Raw genomic sequence first — 14,694 nt, 5'->3', positions numbered from 1 at the left:
TCTACTCTGTTTCTAGTTCCTTGCTACTACAAAAAGACTGTACCAAAATTTTTGTACTTGTAGGTTGTTTTCTCTCCTTTATGATTTCAATGAGATACTGACTCAGGAGACACATTGTTGGATCAAATTATGCATAGTTTGATAGTCCTTTGGACATAATTCCAAATTGCTTCTTAGAATGATTGAATGAGTTCTCAACTCCATCAACATTGTATTAGTTTCCCAGTTTTCCCATATCTCTTTCAATATTTATCATCTTTTTTTCTGTTATGCTTTTTTATTCTTAAGTGTTTTACAATTCTCTTGGATCATAGTATTACTAAGAATATGTAAGTAATTCACAGCTGATCATTTTACAACATTAATATAACTTTATAACTTTATAGATGATTACATGATTAAAATAGAGAAAGAGATCATTGAATTAAATATGCAAATAAGAGCTAGAAAAAGAACAAATTAAAATCCCTTAATTAAATACAAAATTAGAAATTCTTAAAATCAAAGAAGAGATTAATACAATTGATAATAAGAAAACTACTGGTCTTTCCAGATGTTTCTGAGAGCACACAATTCATTAGTCTTTACAGCACAATTGTATTCCATACTAACCACATAAAACAGTTTGTTTGGTCAGTCTAATTGATAAGTATCTTCTCAATTTCTAATTCTTTGTTCCCCCAAAAAAGAGCTGCTGTGAATATTTTTGTTCACTTAAATGCTTTCCCTTCCTTTCTGCTTTTCATCCCTTTGGATATATTAATCTAGTAGTGGTATTATTAGGTCAAAGAGTATAGTAGATTTTATAACTCTTTGGGTATAGTTACAAATTGGTCAACAGAATGGTTGAAATAGTTGAAAACTTCACCAATAGGGAAATAATGTCTTCTCATTTCCCCACAAATCCACCCCAAATTTGTTATTTTCTTTTTTCTGTCCTATTAGTCAATCTAATCTAGATACGAGATAGCACTTCAGTAAGGTTTTAATTTGCATTCCTCCAACAAATAATGAGTTAGAACATTTTCGTTTCTTTTTAAAAAGTATTTTATGTTTCCAAATACACATATACATAGTTTTCAACTTCATTTTCTTTAAAACTTTGTGTTCCAAAATTTCTCCCTCTTTCCCTTACCTCCCCCTCCCCAAGGCAACAAGTTTGATATAGGTTAAATATGTGCGATTCTTTTAAAAATATCTTAATACCTGTCATGTTATGTTAGAAAAATCTTGAGTGTCAGCACCATATCTTTGTCATAAAAGAAATTGGTAGGATACCTTCTTTCACTATTTTCCCAAATAGTTTAAATAGTAATTGGATTACTTGTTCTTTAAATGTTTGGTAGAATTCACTTGTAAATCCATTTGACCCTGGAGATTTTTTCTTTTCTTAGTGAGTTCATTAATGTTCAGCTTATTTTCCTAAAATAGGACTATTTAAATATTTTATTATCTCATTTGTAAATCTAGGATTTACATATTTTTTGTAAGTACTCATCCATTTCACCGAGATTAACACATTTATTGGCATATAATTGGGCAAAATATCTCTAATGATTGCTTTACATTTTTATTTATTGGAAAAAAGTTCACCCTTTTCATTTCTGATAATGATAATTTAATTTTCTTCTTGCATTTTTCTAATGCAATTAAAGTTTACCTGTTTTTTTTTTTTTTTCCATAAAAGCAACCATTTTATTCATTCAATTGTTTTCTTATTTCTGGTTTTATTAACCTTTCTTTGATTTTCAAATTAAAGATGCAATAAAAGCTTGGAATTCTCTCCCTTCCAATCTGAGAGCTCTTGGAACCAAGCAGAGAGATAGGCCTCTAAGCTAACCGGGCTATATTGGAAACAATAAAAGATCTGAACTTTTATCACCTGGCTGTGTTTTGAGAAGAAAAAGATCACAACATTTTGGCGCCCTGAACGTGGGACAAACAGACCCCTCAGTGGATTTCAGTGGAAAAGCTCCGATCCTGATTCAAGTGGAAAAGCCCCGATCCTGATTCAAGTGGAAAAGCCTCTGATCCTGATCCAGTGGAAAAAACTTCAACCCAGAAATTAGGGTGAGTGCAACAAAGAAATTTTGTTAGAAGAGTTAAAGTAGAATTTCATCTAAGATGGGACAGATATTTAGAAAACAACCTGTTTCTGTTCAAGGAAAATGTTTAGAGAGCATTGTCAAAGTTATGGAAAGCCAAGGTTTAATTATAAGTTTACAGCAAATCACTGAACTTTTACAAACTGTAAAGGACATATGTCCTTGTTTCTCTCTTGATAAGGAATTAGATCTAAATGAATGGAAATTAGTTGGAGAGGATCTTTGTCAATTCTATGATAAAAATGGGCCTAACTCAATAATTAATACATATAATGTAATACAATTGGCTATAAGAAGTTATTTAAGTGATAGAATGATGAAAAGGAAAGTACAGGAGGAAGAAAAGCCAACTTTACTAGGTGAAAAGGAGGACGAATCAGATGAGAATGGAGTTAATTACAATTCTGAGTATGATACTTCACAGCAGGAGGAATTAGGTGATTCCACATCTCATGACCCTCCCCCCACAATGAACCCTTCATGGGTGGAACAAGGGGGAGGGAGAGAGACAGAAACACAGTCAGCTTCTCCTGTAAAGCAGAATTTGACAAGATTAGATAAAGCATTAATTAAGGCAAAAAATGAAGGAGAAGATATATCTGATTTTATAAATGCATATCCTGTGATTGAAGAGCTCAACTCCTCAGGTCAAAAAGAGAGAAAATACACTGCTTTTAATTTGGGAAAAATTAAAGATTTGAAAAAGGGTTGCACTCTTTATGGGGCTACATCATCTTATGTGAAGATGTTACTAGATAATTTGTCTTATGAAATCCTAACCCCGAATGACTGGAAATCCATAACGAAAACTTGTCTAGAACCGGGACAAAATTTATTGTGGCTTTTGGAGTTTCATGAATTATGTAGGATTCAAGCCCAACGCAATAGGCAAACAGGAGCTATTGTACAAGTTGCTTTTGACCAACTAACTGGAGAAGGTCAGTATGCAGAGAGTTCAGAACAGATTTATTATCCCATAACAGTGTATGAGCAAATTTCTAAGGCTGCAATAAAAGCTTGGAATTCTCTCCCTGGACAGAAAGATGGAAATAATGCTTTCACAAAAATAGAGCAAGGTCCCAATGAACCTTTTGCAGATTTTGTGGGACGTTTACAAACAGCTGTAATAAGAACCATTGGAGACAATGCAGCAACAGAAATAATGACTAAACATTTGGCTAAGGAAAATGCCAATGAGATTTGCAAGAGAATTATATGGGGGCTAGACAAAAATGCTCCTTTAGAAGAAATCATAAGATGCTGTGCCACAGTGGGCACAAATGCTTATTATGTCCAGACTATGATGAACATGGAAAGACAAGGTCCTTCTTGGCAGAGGAATTCTAGAGAAACTCGTCGATGTTTTCATTGCGGAAAAATTGGACATTTGAGAGCTCATTGTAGAAATGGAGATAGAGTGAGAAGAAAGGGTGAGAGAAAACCCAAAACCCCATGTCCAAAATGTAACCGAGGCTTTCATTGGGCCTCTAAATGTATATTGATCCAGAGGAATGAGAGGCAGGGCCCAGCTCTAAAGTATCAATCAAAGGACAGGTGGGGCATGATAGCAGCTGAGGTTACACCCAGAGAGACTTTAGAAATTCAGAACTCTGATGTCATCAACCAACAGAAAAGCAATCAGGATTACAGTTGGGAAGAATACAGGCCTTTTAAGACAACAAGACAATATCCAATGCAAACAGCTCCAATGTAATTACCAGATGATGAGGAGAAATCCCAAAAGTGGTAAATAGAAGAGAATTAGATAGGTTAACTGCTTGGGGAAGAGGATCTGCTTATATTTCCACAGGTGGAAAAGGAATCAGATGGCTAACAATGAGACTGTCAAAAGAACTTTAAAATCTTCAGCTTTCAGTTCCTGAAAAACCAGCAAGAATCACTGGATTCCCTGAGATGAAAAATTGTTGATGAGACTTTTGCAGTACTTCAGAGCTTACAGGAATTATTAGATTCCTGGCACATGAACTAATGGACAATGGATTCCTTATGGACTATTTCTAGGACTTATGGACATTTGTAAATTTTCAGGTCGATTTATGTTGTTACATTACTACTAGCCTGTGTTATATTACTATGTGCTTATGTATTTTAAGCAATTGCAAGAATCATTGGATTTCTTGAGATGAAAGATTGTTGATGAGACTTTTGCAGTAGTTAAATTTTCATGTTGATTCATGTTATTTGTTACATTACCACTAGCCTGTGTTATATTGCTGTGTGCTTTTGTAAATTATGTATAATGCCTCCCATATTGATGGATTTATGTATACCATGTATATCTGTTACAAAGTTCTGGCCCATATTGATGGATTTATGTGTACCCCTTCAGAAACCCCCTATGTTTTAAAACAAAAGAAAGGGGGAGATGTTGTAATCCTTACTAACTGCTAAGTAGTTAGAGTTGATTTAATCTTACAAAAAGATGTTTTGGGCAGAACCTGAAACAAGGTACTAAGTAGAACTACCCATAATCCCTCTCTCTGGAAGGAGCATAAATAGGCCAATGGGCCAGTTGGAGAGCTGGAGAGAGGAAGACGCTACAAGTCGAGATTTCACCGGAATGACATGAAGACTGGAGCTGGGGAGGCTGAAGAAAGCAGAGGCAGAGGCTGAAGGACCGGACCTTTGGATTTAAAGACATTTGGAGAGAGCTCTTGGAACCAAGCAGAGAGATAGGCCTCTAAGCTAACCGGGCTATATTGGAAACAATAAAAGATCTGAACTTTTATCACCTGGCTGTGTTTTGAGAAGAAAAAGATCACAACAATTTAATTTTCTTCTTGCATTTTTCTAATGCAATTAAAGTTTACCTGTTTTTTTTTTTTTTTTCCATAAAAGCAACCATTTTATTCATTCAATTGTTTTCTTATTTCTGGTTTTATTAACCTTTCTTTGATTTTCAGTTTTTTAATTTGTATTTAATTGGGGGATAATTTGTTTATTTTTCTAGCCTTTTATTTACATGCTCAATTCATTGATATTCTCTTTCTCTATTCATGTAATCATCTAGAGATAAAATTTGATATAAAAAGTGCTTTGGCTGCATTCCATAAGTTTTGCTATTATCTTGGATGAAATTATTACTTGTTTCTACGATTTGTTCTTTGATCCACTGATAGACTTAGATTATGTAGTTTCCAATTATTTTTATTTGGCCCATTATTACAGGTAAACTTTATTGCATCATGATCTGAAAATAATTCATTTATTATCTCTGACTTTCTGAATTTGCTTGTGGGGCTTTTATGTTCTAATGAATGGTTACTTTTTGTGTATAGCCTTTTTATTTTCATGAAACTCTCAGCTTCTTCCCTAAGAATTGGATGCCATGCCATTTGGGTTATATATGTTTAGTATGGGTATTACTTCATTGTCTATAGTACTTTTTAGCAAGATGTAGTTCCTTTAATTATATGTATTTTTGCTTTTCCTTGATCTGAGATCAGGATTACTATTCCTGTTTTTTTATTACTTTAGGTAAAGCATAATATATATGCTTTAACCTTTTTCCTTCATTCTGTAAGTATATCTCTGCTTCAAATGTGATTCTTGTAAACAACATATTGTAGAATTCTAGTTTTTAATCTACTCTCCTCTCTGCTGCTGTTTTATGAGAGTCCATCCCATTCACATTCACAGTTACTATTACTGTGTATGTCCCACCATCCTATTCCTCACCCCACCCCATTTAAACTTTTATCTCCTTTTCCCCATTTCCTCTTAATCAGTATTTTGCTTCTTAACAACACATCCATCAATCTGTCCTTACTTTTTTAGCCCCCCTTCTTATCCCTTTCTCATTCTACTTCTGCTTTCTTATTACCTTCCATCTTTCCATTTCTCTTTCCCTTTCTACTTTACTATACAATGAGACAGATTTCTATACCAAACTAAATATGTATGTTATTCCCTCTCTGAGTCAAATCTGATGAGATTAAAGTTTACATACTGCTCACCCCCCTTCCTTGTCTCTGATTATTGTAATAGATCTTTTGTGCCACTTCATGTGCTATAATTTACTCCAATTTTATGGCCCCTTTTCTCTTATTCCAATAAAATTCTTTATTTCATCCCTAATTTATTTTTTGTATCCTCACATTAAAGTCAAATTACATCTTCATCCTTTAAATATACTCCTTCTAACTTCCCTGACAAGGATATCATTCCCAAGAGTTTCAAGTAGCATCTAGCCATATAGGGATGCACAGATTTTAACCTTTAAAAAGCATTTTTTCTTCCCTGTTTACCTTTTAATGCTTCTCTTGAGTCTTGTATTTGAAGATCAAATTTTATGTTCACCTCTGTTATTTTCCTCACAAATTCTTGGAAATCTCCTATTTCAATAAATTTCTACCTTTTCTCCTGAACAATAATACTTGATTTTGCTGGGTAATTGGTTCTTTGTTGTAGTCTAAGCTCCTTTGCCATCTGGAATATTCCATCCACATTCTCTGGTTCTTTAATGTAGAAGCTGCTATATTATCTCTCCTGAACCTATTTTCCAGTTTAATTGTTTTTGCTATGAGATATTTTACATTGTCTTCTATTTTCTTACATATTTTTCTTTGATTTTTGATGTCTCATTGAGTCATTCACTTCTGTGTATTCAATTCTAATTATTAGTAAATTATTTTCTTCAGTCAGAATTTTTATCTCCTTTTGCATTTGACCAATAGTATTTTTACAGTTATTTTGTTCAGTAGATTTTTTTTTCCATTTTGCCAATTTTATCCTTTAAGGGACTGTTTTCTTCTTCCATCTTGTCAATTCTATTTTTAAAAAGTTGTTTGTTTTTTCTATATCACCAAATTTCTTTTTAGATGTTATTTTCTTCAGTTAATTTCTATGCTTTCTTTTCAAAGCTGCTGGCTTTCTCCCCAAAAAACTTTCATAATTCTCTTTCATAGCTCTCATTTCTTTTCCCCATTTTCTCTCTTTTAAAATTCTGTTTGAGTCCTTCCAAGAAAGCCTTTTAAGGAGATAAAGCCAAGATTGCAGAGTAAAAGCAGGAACTTGCCCAAGCTCTCCCCTAAACTGCTCCAAATCCCTTTAAATAATGAAACTAAACAAATTTTAAAGCATCAGAACACCCCCCAAAAATGGAGCAGAACTTTTTTTTCCAGTCAAAAGCAAAAGTGTTAGAAATACACTCTTGACACTGAAAATCAGATATTGAGGAAATTTTATTAAAGAAGAATCTTAAGGAATCATCTCAGCGGGTCCCAATCCTCTTCATGAAGAGGGAGCACTGATACAGAAGTGGGGGAATCTTTTTACTTGCTAGTGTGGGGCAGTCCCTCCCTTTGAATGGATTGATTCTTTCCTTCTGGGTTACAATCTTTCTGATACGCCCACTACATGTTTCCCCTTAATATTTACTGAACATGTCCCCTTCCCATCATAATCTCATGTTCAAAAAATATTCCTACAGGATGTGCTGTTTAATATTCAATTAGCCTATTAAGGAGGCACAGTAGTGATTTAGTCAATCCAGGCCATTGACCCCAACTAATTTGGGCTGGATGGGCTATTATTTTCAGTTTGTGGTTTTCTCAAAACTACAAGAATCTTTCTGATTGATTGAATCCACCTGTGCCTTCCTAATGCCCCAATTCCTTGCTTGCTCAAGGCTTCTATTATTAACTTAATTTTTCTGTGGATCTTAACCTCCCTTAACCTCTCACATTCTAAAAACCTCCTGGTGAGTGGTATCCACTATCACACAATACCTCAAAGCTTGCAACACTGTGGAAACCCAACTTTTCAGCATTTCTCACAGAAGCTCAGCAGAAAAGTTCTGTGATACCAGGGTGGGAATCTGTAATGCCCGGGCTAACTTTCTGTAGTATCTCTGGATGGGCCTTAGTCTTTAGATGGAGAAGTGATGAAGGCAGGACAGCCACCATGAGGCTGGTCAAAGATGGAGTCCAGAGTCTAGAATCTGGAGTCTTGAGTCTTCTCTGTGTCTGTGGCTGAGAGAGCCTTCCATATCTGAGACTCCCTAAAATTCCTCAATAGGATTACATCATGACATCACACTGAACACATGCAACCATTACATCAACATATCATTAAGTATATGTTTAGAGAATCATTGTCTCACACTGAGTAGGTGCTTAAGTACCCTGCTGTCCTTGATTCAAGTATACCTTTTCAGAATTCCAGCTCTCTAAAGGAATCCAACATGCAGTCCAGTACAGGGCATCCCGGGCAGCCCAGAGACACTAAAGACAACTGGAAAGTCAGCAGAAAATGTTTGTGGAATCAGAGTGGAACCTCAGCATGCAATCCCAACACAGATCCGCCCCAAATCCCATATGGACTCCAGTGTCAGTGAGGTGGAACCTATTAATCAGCAATAGTGCTGGAGACTTCTGGATCTTTCAGCATGGGGACATCAGAGAGGACTCAGAAGGTCAATGGAGAGAATCTGTGGCAACAAGGTGGGGGTCTGTTGTGCAGTCCCAGTGCAATCCTGATCAGCAGGGCCCTAGCCTTAGCCAGCACACTAGATCTTACAGCTACTCTGTGGCAGGGACCCAACTAACAGCTCCAGAACAGAAAGAGTGTTTATGGCCAGATTCCTAGAAGGATATCTGAAAACATTTGCACAAACATCCTGAAGCTTAGGACAGTACACACTTCACCCTGAAAACAGAGCCCTACTTTAATAGTTAAAAGTTCAGTAATAGGCTAGAAAAATGAGCAGAAAACAAACAAAAAAAATGTTTCTAACCATTGAAAATTATTATGGTGCCAAGAGCAATCAAACACTCAGAAGATGATAACAAAGTCAAATTTCCTATATCCAAAGTTTCCAAGAAAAATAGGAATTGGGCTTTAGGCAAGTAAGTTCTCAAAAAGGACTTTGAAAATCAAGAGAGAAAGAGGAAAAATTAGGGAAAGAATTGATAAAGGTGCAAAAGGAAATACAAAAAGCTAATGAGGAGAGGACTGCTTTAAAAAGCAGAATTGGCCATTGGGGGAAGGAGGTACAAAAGCTCACTAAGGAAAATAATTCCTTAAAAAATAGAATAGAATTAATGGAAGCTAATGGCTTTATGAGAAATCAAGATATAATAAAAAAAAAAGAAAAAAATGTGAAATATCTTACTGGAAAAATAACTGATCTGAAAAATAGGTCCAAAGAAAAAAAACTAAAATTATTGATCCACATGAAAGTCATGATCAAAAAAAGAGCTTGGACATCATCTTTCAAGAAATTATCAAAGAAAATTATTATGATATTCTAGAACTAGATAGAAAAATAGAAATAAAAAGAAGCCACTGATCACCTCCTGAAAGAGATCCCAAAATAAAAACTCCCAGGAATATTATAGCCAAATTACAGAACTCCAAGGTCAAAGAAAAATATTACAGGCATCCAGAAAGAAACAATCATGGAGCCACTGTCAGGATAACACAAGACTTAGCAGCTTTTACATTAAAGGACCAGAGGAATATGATATTCCAAAGAGCAAGGAAACTAGTACTACAACCAAGAATAATCTATAAAGTAAAATTGATTATAATTTCTCAGAGGAAAAGGTGGTCATTCAATGAAACAGAGGATTGTTAAGCATTGAAAAACCAGAGATAAATGGAAAATTTGATTTTCAGATATACAACTCTGAAGAAACATAAGGATTTAATCAGGAAAATTATATCATAAGGGATTTATGATTTATCTAATTAAATTCCTACATGGGAGAATGATACTTCTAATTCATTAGAAAGTTCTCATTATTATGGCAGTTAGAAGGAATACATACATGCATATACAAACACACACATACACACACAGGGCACAAGTGTGAGTTGAATATGAAGGGATAATATATATTTTTTAAAAGATGAAATTAAGGGATGAGAGAGAAAAGGAAAGGAAGAAGTGGAATGATGCAAATTATCTGCAATAAAAATGCAAAAAAAATATTACATTGGAGGGAAAGAGGGATAGGAGGAGGAATGAGTAAACTTTATTGTCAGAATTGGCTCATATAAAAAATAACAATCTCAATAGGGGTTCAAAGCTCTCTCTTTTGCTGCTGGGAAATAGGAAGGAAATGGGATATGGGAAAGGGGGCAGAGTAATAAAAGAGAGGGCATATGGGGAAAGGAGTAGTCAGTAGCAAAACACTTTTGATAAGGGACAGGGTAAAAGGAGAGAGAGAATAAATGGGGAGAAAATACAATTAGCAATAATAATTGTAAAAAAAAAATTGAAACAAGTTCCTCTGATGGAATATTATTGTTCTCTGGGAAATGATAAGCAGGATGCTTTTCGGGAAAAAAAAGCCTAGAAAAGTCCTCCATGAACAAAGTGAAATATAGTGTATACAAAGTAGCATTCTGGGGTTACCAGCTGTAAATGACTGTTATTCTCCATTGAACAATCATCTACACCTACTCTGAAGGATTTATGATGAAAAGTCCTATCCATACCCAGAGAAGGAATTGTTTCTGAATACAGATAGAGGCATTCTCTATTTCTCTTTCTCTCTGTATTTTTAACTTATTTTTTCTTAAGGTTTTTATTTTCATTAGGGTGGGAAATCTAAGTTTTCTTTTACAACTTGACTTATGGAAGTGTTTTGTATAATTTCAGACTCAAAAATCTTTTTAAAAATCTAAAAAATGTATTGAATATAACTGAGAAAAGTATTACATAAATATGTATTTTTTTTTAAAAAGACAGTCTTTTGAACCTGAGACCAGTTCATATCTTTCTTTGAGACTTTACAAATAAACATTTTCCTATTTCTGTCCTTTTCTGGGTTTGTGTTTTGATCTCACCTGTCTTCACAATAGCTCTCTATTCTTTTTTTGTTCATTTTTAAAAGTTGATTTCTGCTCATAGGACACAAGGGAGACTGCACCAAGTTTCTCTTGCAGGAGGAAAGGGACCTCTTAATAACTGTCCTGGTGCTAGTGGTGCAACAAGCTTTCCCCTGAGCTAGTTTGGTCTTATCAAGTCCCACTTGTTATGCAGAGGTCACGATTTGCCTTTGTAATAGAATTAGATGTTTCACAACTAACCTGCTGATCCCCTAGTCTTCTGGCCTGGGAGAGAATATCCAACAATGCAGTTCTTTGGCTAAGATCTTTTCTTAATTTCCTATGCTGGTCTCTCCATGCCCTAGCCCACACCAAACTTGTGGAGGGATATATTCCTCCCTGACTAATTGAGACAGACCTTTCCTGAAGTCATTACAAAATATCTTAAACTGCAAAATTGTTACACTCAGAATGTTTGTGGATCCTGTGACTCTAAAATCCATTCAGAGTCTTGATCTAGCAATCAAGCTAGATTCAAAGGGAAGCTGGGGAGAGCGAAGCCAAAATTCTGTCTACTTTCTAACATCTTGGCTCTGCACACCTAGAGCATTTTTTCATATAGTTATAGATAGTTGTAATCACTTTATCCAAAAACAGTTCTTATATTTTGGTTACTTATAAATTGGGGAATAGTTCTGTTTTTTGTTTTTTTTTAATTATTCGTTTTTCTTTCTTTTTAAAAATTTGTCTCAGTTCTCTTTTGAGTTTAATTTCTCAGTTCACTTTCTAGAATATCTGATTCTAGAATATCAGGACAGTTTTCCTTGATAATTACTTAAACATTGATGTTTATGCTCTTTCTTTTTTTTTTCTTTCTTCCCTTTCTTTTCCCCTTTCTTTCTATTTTTCTTTCTTTCTGATCATGGATTTCAGGCAGTCTAATAAATTTTAAATTATCTCTTTTGAATCTATTTTCTAGAGCAGTTGTTTTTCCAATAATAAATTTCATGTTGACTTCAAATTTGTCCACTCTTTTGCTTTTGTTTCATTGTTTCTGGATTTTTTTAGTAAAGTCATTAACTTCCACTTGCTTAATTCCAATATGTTAAGGACATAGTTTATTTGCAACTCCCTTTCCATTTATTTAATTCTACTTTTTAATATTTTCTTCAACAATTTTTGTGCCTTTCTTCCTATTTGGTCAATTTTGCATACTTTCAATACTACTCTGTTTTTTAAGGTATTATTTTCTTCAGAATTTTTGTGCTTCTTTACCAAGTAGTTGACTTGTTTTTCATGATTTTCTTGCATATTTCTCTCATTTCTCTATCCATTTTTCCTCTACCTTTCATGATCTGAGACCCCTATTAATTTCCTTCTGACCAATGTTTGACTCCATTACTTTCTGTGGGCTGAAAGCTCTGGAATCAGCAACTAGTGCTGATGTGGTGACTCCCAAGGCCTGCTCTTGTTTTGCTGATGTCAGAGCTGTGCTGGCTCAGGCTGTGCTGAACTCACCTAGGGGCAACCGAGCTTTCCTGTTTATCTTAAATTGCCTTCAGTGTCAATGGGCTGAGTGGTCTGGAAACCTGATACTGTTGCAACTGACTCAATCACTTGGAAGCCTGCTCCTGATTTGCTGGTTCCCTATCTATGCTGGCTTATTCTGTGCTAGACTAGTCTCCACCCTAATCCTGATGCAACAAACGGTTCCTGCTGACCTTCCCAAGTTGTCCTGGGCAGGAAAATTGTTTCATTCTGTTTTTGTGGGCTCTGATGCTCTAGAATTTGTTTAGAGTCATTTTTTAAAGGCATTTGGATGGTTTAGTGGAGAAATTTAAGATTTCCTCTGCCATTTTAGCTCTGCCTTAATTTTATTTGTTCCTAAACCTTGTCTAATTCAATCACCCATCTTCTATTCTCTCATGTTATATACTTTAATATTACTTTTGACTGTCAAGAGACTATATTTTTATGCCATATGTCATAAGGATTTGTGTTTTAAGCCCCTTTTGGCTACAGTATTCAAGGTCTTAACCTTCTTACCTTCTACTTTCTTGGATATTGTTGAGTACTCATATTTTACCACTTCATTTTCAATTCTTTAAATCTAATTAGATTAAAATTCTATCTGATTGTTCTTTTAATAGAACCTTAATCATTACAGAATGAATGATTTAGATTTGGAAGGTATATTAATAGTCATTTAATTCATTTGTTTCATTTAACAGAAAAAGTGAAATGAGTGAGAGGCAAGTACATTGCTAATGGTCACATAGATAGCAAGAACTAGAATTACATCTCATCTAGCTCCTCCTTTACCCAAAATCATCCTTTTATAACACTCAAAAATAGAGAAAAATAGTTAACAAAAGAATTTTCAATAAAGGAAATATAATTCCTTATCAATCTAAGTGGTAGTCAGAGCTTCTCAAGCCTAAATGCAGTCTTTCCAGTCAAGTGCTACAGCATTTCAATTCAAACTCACTCAACAACTTGAAGTTGATAGCATAATAAGAATAGCCTCTCCTGCTTATGATTCCCAATAGCCCCTGAGATTCTTTTGGCTCATTTCACTCACTACTCACCATCTCACGCCTATTTTTTCTTTTAAATTGATGACAATTCCTTGTCTGTGAAGTTTCAATTCAATACAGCCTTTGAAACAAAATAGGAGTATTTTGTGGACATTGTTTTAGCTTTCGGTTTCAGAGGGGAAAGTAAAGGTATACTTTCAGAATAATGCAAGGATGAAACAATGACTTTTGAATCACACAGCCGCAACTGAAAAGGTAGAAATCATAATTTTGGGGAAGAGGAAAAATTACCTTTCCCTAAGTGGTTATCATGACTTAATTTAGGGAATATTTGAGTGGATCCTTTTGACAATACTGTTTTTGTTCAAATTTGTTGCTAACTGACCATATGACTGCTTTTAGTTTTTTAGTGGTTCAGTCATTCAGTTATGTCCAATTTTTCATGACTCCATTTGGTATTTTCTTTGCAAAGATAACAAAAATAATTTGTCATCTCTTTCTCCAGCTCATTTTACATATAAAGAAGTTGAGGCAAACAGGATGAAGAGATTTGTCCAGCGTCACTTAGCTAATAAGTGTTTGAGGCTGGATTTGAACTTCTGAAGAAGGGTCTTTGTAATTTCATGAATCGTAAGCGTAATTGTAATTGAATTTTGTCTTTATCTTCATTTAAAATTAGATCACAATAATGCTTTAAGATTTACAAAGGACTTTATAAATATTATTTCATGTGATACATACAACAATCCTGAAAGGTAGATGCTGTTGTAACCTTCATTTTACAGATAAGGAAACTGAGGCAAACAGGGTTATATGACTTGACCAGGACCATATAGTTAGATAATGCATAGGTACTGAACATAGTCATCCTGACTTCAGAGCCAGTGTAGTATCTGCCGTGTCAATATGATTTAAAATTGGAAGAGGCTGCAGCACCAATTTGACCCAATCCCTTAATTTTCATAGAAGAGGAAACTGAACTCACAGAGGTTAAATCATAAAGACAGTAAATACAAGTGCTGACATCCATACTCATGTCTTATGCCTCTTAAGAACAAATTTTATGTTATTATATCAAATTGTTTGATATCAGTCAAATATGCAATCTTGTGAATTAGGTAGGATGGGGACTTGTAATTTCATTATTATAGGGGACTTCCAGATAAAGAAACTTCATATATCAATGCAGGTTAGCACTTTCTCTGTAATGTATTGTTTTAGAGTTGTCTACAGCACCCTGGGGCCATAGAACT

The sequence above is a fragment of the Antechinus flavipes genome, chromosome 2 (assembly GCF_016432865.1).
Source record: "Antechinus flavipes isolate AdamAnt ecotype Samford, QLD, Australia chromosome 2, AdamAnt_v2, whole genome shotgun sequence".
Lineage (NCBI taxonomy): Eukaryota > Metazoa > Chordata > Mammalia > Dasyuromorphia > Dasyuridae > Antechinus > Antechinus flavipes.
This window is presented reverse-complemented; position numbering follows the sequence as displayed.